This window comes from Bubalus kerabau, chromosome 13 (genome assembly GCF_029407905.1).
Source record: "Bubalus kerabau isolate K-KA32 ecotype Philippines breed swamp buffalo chromosome 13, PCC_UOA_SB_1v2, whole genome shotgun sequence".
NCBI classification, from domain to species: Eukaryota; Metazoa; Chordata; class Mammalia; order Artiodactyla; family Bovidae; genus Bubalus; species Bubalus kerabau.
In genome coordinates, this window is record NC_073636.1 from 48,664,366 (window position 1) to 48,675,687 (window position 11,322).

At 47.2% G+C, this 11,322-nt stretch overlaps 1 long non-coding RNA gene across 1 annotated transcript; it reads left to right on the forward strand.

Annotated features, from left to right (window-relative positions):
- Positions 1-5: 5 nt before the first annotated feature.
- LOC129625650 (uncharacterized) lies at positions 6-11,322 on the forward strand. Its single transcript, XR_008701569.1, has 2 exons — positions 6-260; positions 10,933-11,322. It is a non-coding gene; the product is annotated as an uncharacterized LOC129625650 (long non-coding RNA).

Sequence of the window (11,322 nt, forward strand, 5' to 3'; positions counted from 1 at the left end):
CCTCTGATCTGGTTTGTAGGTCACACTTGAAGTTCTGGGATCTCTTTAATGGGAGGGCTCAGGGTTGCCTTCAGGGAAGAAAGGAGCCTCCAGACAGTTGTAGGGCTTGGGAACCTGGAGTCAAGCATTCTCTCATCCCACGCTGGTCCCAACAAAAACTCCTGAAGTCAGCCCTGCCAGCAAGGGATGGCCGAGAGCTGCTCAGTGTGGAGTTTCTGGAGTACTCAGGATTACACAGGCAGCTGGGAGATCAAATTGGGGTAGGTAAGGCAGCAATGGGCTGGTGTGGGAGTGGCAAAGCTATTTCCAACTAGGTCCTGGCCTTGAGGTCCTGGCTTGACATCCCCTCATTTCTGCAGGTGTGTGTTTCTGCTCTGCTGTGTCTGTTGACTGCTAAGTCCCTGAGCAACCACCCTGGATCCAGGGAAAGGGCCTCCTCTTGCTAGTTGCGGGTCAAGGCAATGAGAAAAATCCTGGAAACTGAGTCCAGGAGTCCATGTGTCCAGCAGTATGTCATACTCACCCAGAAGCTGTCCTTTTGGAGTGTGGCAGCCCTGGGTGCCCCTGTCTGCAGTCTTCAATTTTGTCTTGTAGATTCCAGGAGCCAGTGGCTAGCAGTTCAACTTTGAATTTCAGGAGGTCTGTTTCCCAGATGCCCCAGCCCTGGCCCCACCCACCAGGGAGCCTTGGATATCCCAGTTCCCACAACCCCCCTTCCCTATTGAGACACTGTGGTCTTCAGCCAACACCCTCACTGCCTGTCTCCTCCTCCTACTCTGGACCTGGGCCAGCCCCTGCCCCTTTCCAGGCATGGCACCTCCTTTCAGGCCTCCCCCATCTTCACCTGGCCCCATGCCAGCCAGTTAGCCACCAAGCCAACCACCTTTCTGGGGCCTGAGATGGAGGGAGTCAGCTCTTCTGGGCCAACATGAGTGCTGAGGGCTGATGGCTGCAGAGGGGCAGAGGCAGCCCCATCACCTCCCAGGAATCTGATCCTCCTGCCAGGTGGTTCCCATTTCCTGGAGGCTGCATGGTAAGCTGGTATGAGGAGAAAGCCCCCTTCCCAGAAGAGGAAGGCACCCCAGTCCACAGGAAAAAAAAGAGGCAGGAGGGGCGTCTTCAGAGGAATGTGAGAGCAGGGGCAGGCATGGGGCAAATAGAGAAGGACTGGTTTTGTTTCCTTTTTTAAAAAATAATTTTATTTATTTATTTTTGGATGTGCTGGGGCTTTCTTGTTGGGCTTTTCTCTAGTTGTGGTAAGTGGGTGCTACTCTTTGTTGAGGTACATGGGCTTCTCATTGCGGTCGCTTCTCTTGTTACTGAGCACAGGCTCTGGGGCATGCAGGCTTCCGTAGTTGCGACTCCTGAGCTCTAGACCACAGGCTCAATAGTTGTGGCTCAGGGGCTTAGTTGCTCCTCAGCATATGGGATCTTCCTGGCTCAGGGATCAAACCTGTGTCTCCTGCATTGGCAGGCAGATTCTTTACCACTGAGCCACCAGGGAAGCTCCATGGCTTCATTTCTCTGGGACCCAGTTTGATGAAAGTACAAATGTTTGTCTCTCATAAGGGGTGGGAATCAATAAAGAGGGCAGAAGTACAGAAAGATCATTCCTACCCCATGGCTGGGGTGATCAGTCCTGGTTACCACAAGCCCAGGTCTTCCTGAAGCTGTGGGGATGTTAAGTGTGCGTTCCTTTGAGCATATTTGTTTAGAGCAGTCAGTGCCTTTCTTCTCCAGAATTCCAAGACTGTTTGTTCATCTAGGGTCTTTGATCTGCACACCTCCCCCACCCCCGGCCAGGGGTTAATCATTCCCAGCATTGCGTACACAGACTTCTGAGACCAGAACTTCTTCCTCCTGTCAGTCCTTATCTGAACAGCCCTGAGGAACTCCAGGACCTCTGGGGATTGGCATGTTTAATTAGATAATTGCAAATTCCTGGGCATCTCTTCTGAGGCCTTCTCTACCTAAAGCCTCAAAAATATCCTTTCAGCTAAATGCTAGCCCAGAGCCTTGCTGCTCAGAAATATACCTCCATCAGCCACACGAGAGGGCAGGGAGATACCTGTTCTGTGCAGCATTGTTTGGGGGCATTGCATTCACTATCCAAGGAGCCTGAGGTTCAGGCCCCAGAGGTAGAAATGCTGTGTCACAAATTACCTGAGGTCAAGAGGGAGGAGGGGTCAGGGAAATATGGGAAGAGTGAAAGGACTGGCATGGGGGTCAATGGGCAGCCTGAGGTAAGGCCCTGACCTCTGCCTTTGCTTGGTTCTCGCGCCAGAGAGCACCCAGCAGGTCAACCACAACCTCAGCTTCTTTCAGAGAATAACCAGCTGGGTCTGCTCTCAAGGTGACCAGCAACCTGAGGGCAGCAGAGGTTTGGGGTGTTCAGGCTGGGGTGCCCAGATGAGAGGGAGCTGAATCCACTGAAACATGCCCATTTGAACAGAGACCCTGAGGAGGAAGTGGCTGTCCATGGAGGCCTATAAAGAGGACTCCAGAGAGTGATGCTGGGCTGCTCCTCTGGACACCAGTGGGGCAAGAGGTCTGGACAGGCCCTGTTCGAGAAGCCCCCTGAGGTCATTGTCTGACACTTGCCGGAGCCCCAGGCCCTCTGAGCCACCTTCTCATTCCTGCTCTTGCTGGGGCCCACCAGTGGCAGCAAGGGCCTGGCCAGGTGAGGTGGACCCGATGTCTGAGCTCGGCCCTCTGACTGCTCTGTTGCTTTGGTCATACCCAACCCAAGCAGACCAGAGAAGGCAATGGCAACCCTTTCCAGTACTCTTGCCTGGAAAATCCCATGGATGGAGGAGCCTGGTAGGCTGTAGTCCATGGGATCGCTAAGAGTCGGACACAACTGAAGTGACTTAGCAGCAGCAGCAGCAACTCAAGCAAAGATGCTCTTGGTGGGCTGTCCAGTTGGGCCTTTAAGCCAGGGAGTCTAGAGGCAGATCCTTCATGGCAGCATTTGTTCAGGGGTCTCACCCAGGTGGTATGTTGGCCTTGCCTCAGTGGGTGCACTTTGCTTGTTACCAGCATCCTGGACCCTCCCTCTGCCTTTTAAAATTGAGCACTTACTATACTCAGAGCCCAATGCCGTATGCATTATCTTTTTGAATCCTCACTGGGTAAGATTTTTCCCATGCTACAGGTAAGGAAACTGAGGCTCTCAGAGGCTTTCTAGGCTTTGGAGCACACTACTAGTTTCTGCCTGGCTTACCCACTGCTTTATATTGCCTTCCACAGGCTTCAGGATTTCACACTGTAATATCCTTTGTAAGCACAAAAGAAACTCTTCCAAATACTTGGACCCAAATCACACTAGAAGCCAGGACAGATGGGGTATTTCCTTTCATAGTTGAGCAGCTCATTCTCCAAAGAAACAGAGCTGACTTTCTGGGCCCTTGTGGTCTCAGGACTGAGGCAGATGGCTGGGCAGGGTCACTGGGCACCTCTCAGGAAGACCCTGGTCATCTTTTCCTGCCCCTTCTCCTCCCTCAGCACCACCTCTGGAGAAGATGACTCAAGTGTTTGCCCTCTTTGGACAAGGGTGCTAAGGTCCAATGACAAAGTCCTGGAGACAACAAGTGTGCCAGGCTGCATGCCCCCTCCCTCCCTGGGTGTCTTCCCAAGTGGGCTTTCTGTCTGGGTGCCCTCCTCCGGACCACCTTACTCTCCAATCCAGCTCACTCTTCCAGACCTCCCGTGGCTTCCCTCAGAAGTTGGCCTTTAGGTAAGGACTTGCATGCAGGTAGTTTACTCCAGAGACCATCCTGAGAGGGACGGAGAGGGAGTAAGGAAGTGAGACCCGGAAGGGCAGGTACTGCAGCTGTGTTAACTACAAGCAGTTCACTCAGCCCTCCTGGGAGCCTGTGTCCAGCTGCCTTGGGATTATTTCATCCCGTGGTGAGGAGGTGGGGTGTTTACCCCCTCAGCCTCTGCTGCTTGTTGGCTCAAGAGTTCTTCCTATGGCTCTAACTGCTCAGCACGTCTGCTTTGTCCTGAGAACTCTAAGGAGGGCTATGGGGTTGGGTGGGCATTGACAGCATCTGCCTAGCACCTTCAAGGTTTTGCCCAGGCAGGCTTTCACTTGGTGTTCTCTCCCAGGTGGGCCTGGGGTTAACTGCTGTCCCATGGACTGCTGTGGCGCCTCCCTAATTTAAGAGTCAACTCCCTGAGTATGGGACACATCATTCTTCTTTTGAGCCCAGGTGCCCAGGATATAGGCTGGCACACAGGATGAGAAATGAGTTAGAATTCCCTCCAAGAGGCCCAGGAGTGGATGGGGCAGGACTCAAAACAGCGAATGTTAAATGCAAGTGCTTGGGACTTCCCTAGTGGTCTAGTGGCTAAGACTCTGCACTCACAATGCAGGGGCCCAGGGTTCAATCCCTGGTCATGGGACTGTATCTCAAACACTGAAATTAAGAGTTCACATGCTACAAATAAAAGATCCCACATGCTGCAACTAAGACCCAGCACAGCCAAATAAATAATATTTTAAAAAATGCAAGTGCCTGAGACTTACATCCCTGGTCTGCCAGCATCCCAGCCTTGAGAAGAGCTCAGGTGAAGATTGAAGTGGGCATGGTGGGTACAGGTGGAGGTGGTGGAGTTGGGAATGGAAGGAGAGAACTGAGTCCCAAAGAAGTTTCCAATCCTTTTCCTCAGGACAGCTAGGGATATTTGGGGGAAAGTTCTCTTGGAAGAAGATCACAAGGTTAGATGTTAGTAAACCCAGAGCCTTCAGAAGAAAAACAGTAGATCAGTAATTACACACCTGGCTACACAGTTTTTCTGGATTTAGATTGAAATCAGAGTCATGGGTCCTTGGCCTTAGATGTGACTTGTCTGCTTCCACCCTTCCCTGTCCGTTTTAGAGGGAGAGAACTGAGCCCCTTTGAGGAACACTGGCTTGTCTGGGGTCACATAGTTGAGTCCCAATAGTCCAGTGAGAAGGAAGGGTTGACCTAATTCTCACTGTTCTGTTTTGGACTCTGGGCTTGTTTGCATAGCCAGCCAGGTCTCATCTGCCCTGGCATTAGCATGGTGGGCCTTTCTCCATAGGCGTGACTGATGGAACACTCTCATCAGGTGACTGGCAGAGTTTCTAGGGGTGTTGACCCCTGTGGTCTTGATACCATTCCCAGTACCCCAGAGATAAATACCCCGAGACTATATGGGGCTGCCCCAGAGACTCAGATTTGGTGCTTTCCAAAGGGACCCTGTCTAGCTCTGTGAATGTTTCTGCCAGCCTGGCTTATGTGATGGGTGACTGGGCAGCCAGCTGCCCCATCCTGCCTCCAGATGCCAAATGTCTGTGCCGAGGGTTCTTCCCCCAAGGGCTGGAGTTAGAATGTACAAGTTTGAGGCTCATTCTTCTCTGACATCAGAGATAAGCTGGAGGAATGGGAGGGTGATTGTGGGAGGAGATGGTACCAGGTTGTCAAGTCTCCAGGCAGCCGCTCTCATGGAATGGTATGCAGAACAGAGGTGGGGGCTCCGCTCACGCGGCCGATCTGAACTTGACAGAATGAAATAGTAATGGGTTGAGACTCATGTTTATTTTTCTATTGACACATCAGTCAGTGACAGTGAAATTTTAACGTGAGGGTTTGTAGGGTGCTTAGAATGAGAAAAAAATTTACCATTTGAGAGCCTGTTAAAATTTGTAGTAGAAGAGAAAAAATCGACTCTAATCTGCCACTTTATTTTGTATGTGGCTGTAGGAAGTGGGAGAAGGTAGTAAATAGGCTGTTTGTTTTTTAAGTTAATTTATTTGTCTGCACTAGGGTCTTTGTTGCAGCACATGGGATGTTCATTGCAGCGCATAGACTCTAGTTGTGGTGGGTGGGCTTGGTTGCTCCAAGGCATGTGTGATGTTAGTTTCCCCATCAGGGATTGAACCTGTGTCCTCTGCATTGCAAGGTGAATTCTTAACCACTGGACCGCCAGGGAAGTCCCTAGGCTGTTTTTATAAAACACATTCTGGAATTTACCACATCTCAGAGGCATGAGCTTCCCAGGTAATTCAGATGGTAAAGAATCTGCCTGCAATACAGGAGACCTGGGTTCAATCCCTGGGTCAGGAAGATCCCCTGGAGAAGGGCATGGTTACCCACTCCAGTATTCTTGCCTGGAGAATTCCATGGATAGAAGAGCCTGACAGGCTACCGTCCATGAGATTGCAAAGAGTTGGATGTGACTGAGTGACTAACATTTTCACTTTTTTCACTTTCAGAGGCAGTACACAAATAAAAAGTTCTTTAAAGTGGGACAGGATATTGTTTGCATCATAACAGTGCTAATCTTTGATTGGGTACAAGGTCTGCATCCTTAAGCTTCTACTTGTCTCATATATTTTCTTTCTACTCCCAATGCTGAATTTTATTTATTTATTTACTTTTGGTTGTGCTGGGTCTTTGTTGCTGCACAGGCTTCCTCTAGTTGCAGGGGCTACTCTTCATTACAGTGCACAGGCTTCTTATTGCAGTGGTTTCTCTTGTTGCAGAGCACAAGTTCTAGGGCATATGGGCTCAGCTGTGGCTCCCAGGCTCTAGAGCACGTGCTCGATAGTTGTGGTACACAGGATTAGTTGCTCTGTGGCATGTGGGATCTTCTGGGATCAGGGATCAAACCCATGTCCCTTGCATTGGCAGGAGGATTCTTTACCAGAGTCACCAGGGAAGACCCTGTCTCATATTTTTAAGTAAATTAATTGGTTCAGGCTTTGCAATTCAACACATGTTTGAGATAGTGAAGGACAGGGAAGCCTGGTGCACTGTAGTCCATGGGGTTGCAAAGAGTCAGACACGACTTAGTGACTGAACAACAAAAATAGTCCTCAGAAGATGGCAGCATTTGCCCGAGGTGCTCAGGATATAAAATGGTGACTCAGAGATGAACAGGACATGGGACTCTGTCCTCATGCAGTTGCCAGACTAGAAAGGGCAGAGGACAGAATACAGTCCTGCATAGTATGAGTGCACCATCCCATCACAAAGGGCTGAACTGAAAGTTCTGCTAGCTCTGGAGGTGTCCAGCCTGTTCCTTGGTGTTTTCAGGGTCTGGCAGTACCTGCACACATGTATGCTTAAGAAATATTTCCTGAATGAATAAGGGTTTATTAACTGCATCTCCTTCTGTTTCTGATCAGTTATATTTCCTAATTTAGGATTTTCCATAGAAGGACTGTCAGGATTTGCCTGTATATTTATTTAGATTTTTAATATGTTGAATAAAATTCTTTCTGAAGTAACAATGTTCAAGTTGCACAAACAAGGCAATGATATAGGATTTCATGGAGCCTGAGTGTTATTTATTCCCATTGCTATAGCCACATACACATGCAATGTGGATGTTCAGTACCATTTTGTGGACTGAAGTAATGCATGTCATCCAATAAGTATATGAGTGTGTGCTCGACATCATTAGTCACCGTGGAAACACAAATTTAAGCTACAATGAGATACTATTAGGCACCCACCAGGATGGCCAAAACGAAAAAGATTGATGGTACCAAGTTGTGGGGAAGATGTGGAGCAGCTAGAACTCTGCAGATGAGAGTGTAAGGTGGTACAGCTATTTTGGAAATCTGGCACTATCGATTTGGAATGTCAAGTGTACATCTACCTGGTGACTCAGCAGTTGCGATCTTGGGTTAATATTAAAGAGAAATGAGTGTATATATCCACCAAAAGAATGTATATAACAGCTTTATTCAAAAGCCCTGAACTGAAAATAGACCAAATGATACAAATAAAAAAGTTCAGTTCAGTTCAGTCGCTCAGTCAGGTCCAGCTGTTTGTGACTGCCGCACACCAGCCTTCCCTGTCCATTACCAACTCCCGGAGCTTGCTCAAACTCATGTCCATTGAATTGGTGATGCCATCCAACCATCTCATCCTCTGTCGTCCCCTTCTCCTCCCACCTTCATTCTTTCCCAGCAACAGAGTCTTTTCCAATGAGTCAGTTCTTCACATCAGGTGGCCAAAGTATTGGAGTTTCAGCCGCAGCATCAGTCCTTCCAATGAATATTCAGGACTGATTTCCTCTAGGATGGACTGGTTGGATCTCCTTGCAGTCCAAGAGACTCTCAAGAGTCTTCTCCAACACCACATTTCAAAAGCATCAATTCTTTAGCACTCAGCTTTCTTTATAGTCCAACTCTCACATCCATACAGAACTACTGGGAAAACCATAGTTTTGACTAGACAGACCTTTGTTGGCAAAGTAACATCTCTGTTTTTTAATATGCTGTCTAGGTTGGTCATAGCTTTTCTTCCAAGGAGCAAGCTTCTTTTAATTTCATGGCTGTAGTCACCATCTGCAGTGATTTTGGAACCCCCCAAAATAAAGTCTGCCACTGTTTCCATTGTTTCCCCTTCTATTTGCCATGAAATGATAGGACCGGATGCCATGATCTTAGTTTTCTGAATGTTGAGTTTTAAGTCAACTTTTTCACTCTCTCTCTCACTTTCATCAGGAGGCTCTTCAGTTCTTCTTCTCTTTCTGCCATAAGGATGGTGTCATCTGCATATCTGAGGTTATTGATATTTCTCCTGGCAATCTTGATTCCAGCTTGTGCTTCATCCAGCCTGATATTTTGCATGATTGTACTCTGCATAACAGTTAAATAAGCAGGGTGACAATATGCAGCCTTGATGTACTCCTTTCCTGATTTGGAACCAGTCTGTTGTTCCAATGTCCAGTTCTAACTGTTGCTTCTTGACCTGCATACAGACTTCTCAGGAGGCAGGTAAGGTGGTCTGGTATTTCCATCTCTTGATGAATTTTCCACAGTTTGTTGTGATATACACACACAAAATTGGAGAATAGATACATAAATCATGGTATAGTCATATGATGGGCTATAGCGGTTAACTCTGAAGAACATCCCAGGCAGAGGGCCCAGTATGTACAAAGAAATGGAGTTTTGACAAGGCTTGGTGTTTTGAGCGGGGGCAACCTAGTATGGCAGGAGGATTGCAAGAGCCAGGGAGGATGCTTGTAGGGAGAGAGATTGAAAGGTTTCTTGGCTCATTTTGTAAAAGGCACTGTGGTAGCCATTAATGTTATTAGCCACGTATTTCAGGTTCTTTCCCTCTGGCCACTTGGTAAGATTTTACTCCTGACCCTTTGTGGTTGAGTGGGACCATGTTTCCATGTTTTGTTCCAGTCAGTGGGTTGTAACAGGAAGCAATGTGTGTCACTTCTAGGCAATGCATTTAACTGCTATCAGTTCAGTTCAGTCTCTCAGTTGTGGCCAACTCTTTGAGACTCCATGAATTGCAGCATGCCAGGCCTCCCTGTCCATCACCAACTCCTGGAGTGCACCCAAACCCATGTCCATTGAGCAGGTGATGCCATCCAACCATCTCATCCTCTGTCATTAACTGCTATAGTGAGAACTTTGAAGGAGTTCTCTCTTCCTCTCTTGCAGTTGATACTGTTTGGGAGGTGGCTGCTCCATTAGCCTGGCCCCTAGGAAGACCAGAGATCTCTTGAGGTTGAACATATATAGTGTGAGAAATAAACTTTGTAGTTTTAGGTTGCTAGTTACTACTGAAGCATGTTTTTATCTATTTTGGTTGATACAGACTTTGGTTACAATGTCAATTGTATTTGTTCGTTAATTCGTTCAACACAGTGAGCTTCTGCTCTACACTAACCACTATTCAAAATGCTGGAACAAATATAGTCTCTTCTTTTGGAAACTTTCATCCTATTGGGGAGTATAGAAGACATGCAAATTCATGGATAAGGTAATTACAGATTGCAGTAAGAGCTGTAAAGGAAATAAACAGGCTAGTGACTGTTACATTCCTTTACAATGTAAAGGAATCATGGAGGAGAGTGGAGATGGACATCAAGAGGGGTTGCTTCATTTGAACTGAGACCCAAGGATGAGAGGGAACTGTCATGCCAAGAGCCACAGGAATAATGTTCCAGGGAAAAGCCTTCAGGAAAGGGCCTGCTGGGTCTGAGTCACAGAAAGTAGATCTTTGTGTCTGTAGGAATGTAGGGGAGGGGAGAGGAAGGCAGGGACAGTATGTTGCAAATAAATTGCACATGGCCTGCTTGGTGTGTTGAAAGGTCACTGTCTTTGCTTTGTTGTAGGCAAGAGCAAAGTTGCTAGGGAACTGTTGACCAAAATGCTGTCTGTGGCCAGGGTTAGGGTTACAATGATAACTACTTGCTTGAATTGTCTCAGAACAGGAGGTCCCAATAAGGAACTTGATGCTGCCACTGGAAGACAAACCAGTAGAACTCAGTGGGGGCCAAAAGGAGGGAGAAGATGACCAATCTCCCAGAATCCTTGTTGCCAGAATCCATCTTGGCTGAGAGATGTGCACACTACTAGGAAGGACCCTGAGTCAGAGTATGGGCCAAGCAAGACGATTGGTCAGAGACAACCTGGAAACCAACCCCATCACCATAAAACTTGAGACTGAGCCAGGTGGCAGAGTAGTTCTCTTGGGTTCCATTACTCTGCTGCTTTCTGCCTGGGCTCCCCTTTCCAATAAAGTCTCTAGCTTTGTCAGCATGTGTGTCTCCTTGGATAAAAGTCCAGTCTTGAGCCCTAGAAGGGGTCCCCCTTCCTGGAACAAAGCTAAGGAGTTACATTAGTAGGGTAATGATATTGGCTTGAGAGTGTTGATAATAAAAGTGGAGGCAAGGATAGATATTTGATATGTATGAAGTAGAATCCACAGAATTTGTTAGTGGATTGAAAATGAGGAATGGTAGGCTGAATAATTGCCGTCAAAGATATCCAGTCTTAATCCCTGGAACCTATAAATGTTACTTTACATAGCAAAAGGAACTTTACAAGTGTGGTTAAAGTAATGGATCTTGAAGATGAGATTATTCTGGGTTATGTGGATGGGCACTGAATGTAATCACAAGTGTTTTTATTTATCTATTCAGAAGATGGAGGCAGAGAGAGATTTTGCTACAAAGAAGAAGGCAAAGTGGAGACTGAAGAAGGATGCTCCACTTGAGGAATGCAGCTTTAGAGGCTGGAAAAGACAAGGGAGTGGATCCTCTCCTAATTTCTCTGGAGAAGCATGGTCCAGCTGACACTTTGATTTTGGCTCAGTGAATCTGACTTCAGAATTCTCACCTCAAGAATTCTGAGAGAACACATGTATATGTTATTTTTTTTATTGCGGTAAAATTTACATAACTTAAAATTTATCAATTTAACTATTCATTAAGTTTACAAACCAGTAGCATTAAATACATTCACAGTGTTGTATAACCATCACCACTATCTTTGGCTTAAAAAACCTTCATCATCTCAATAAAAACTCTGAA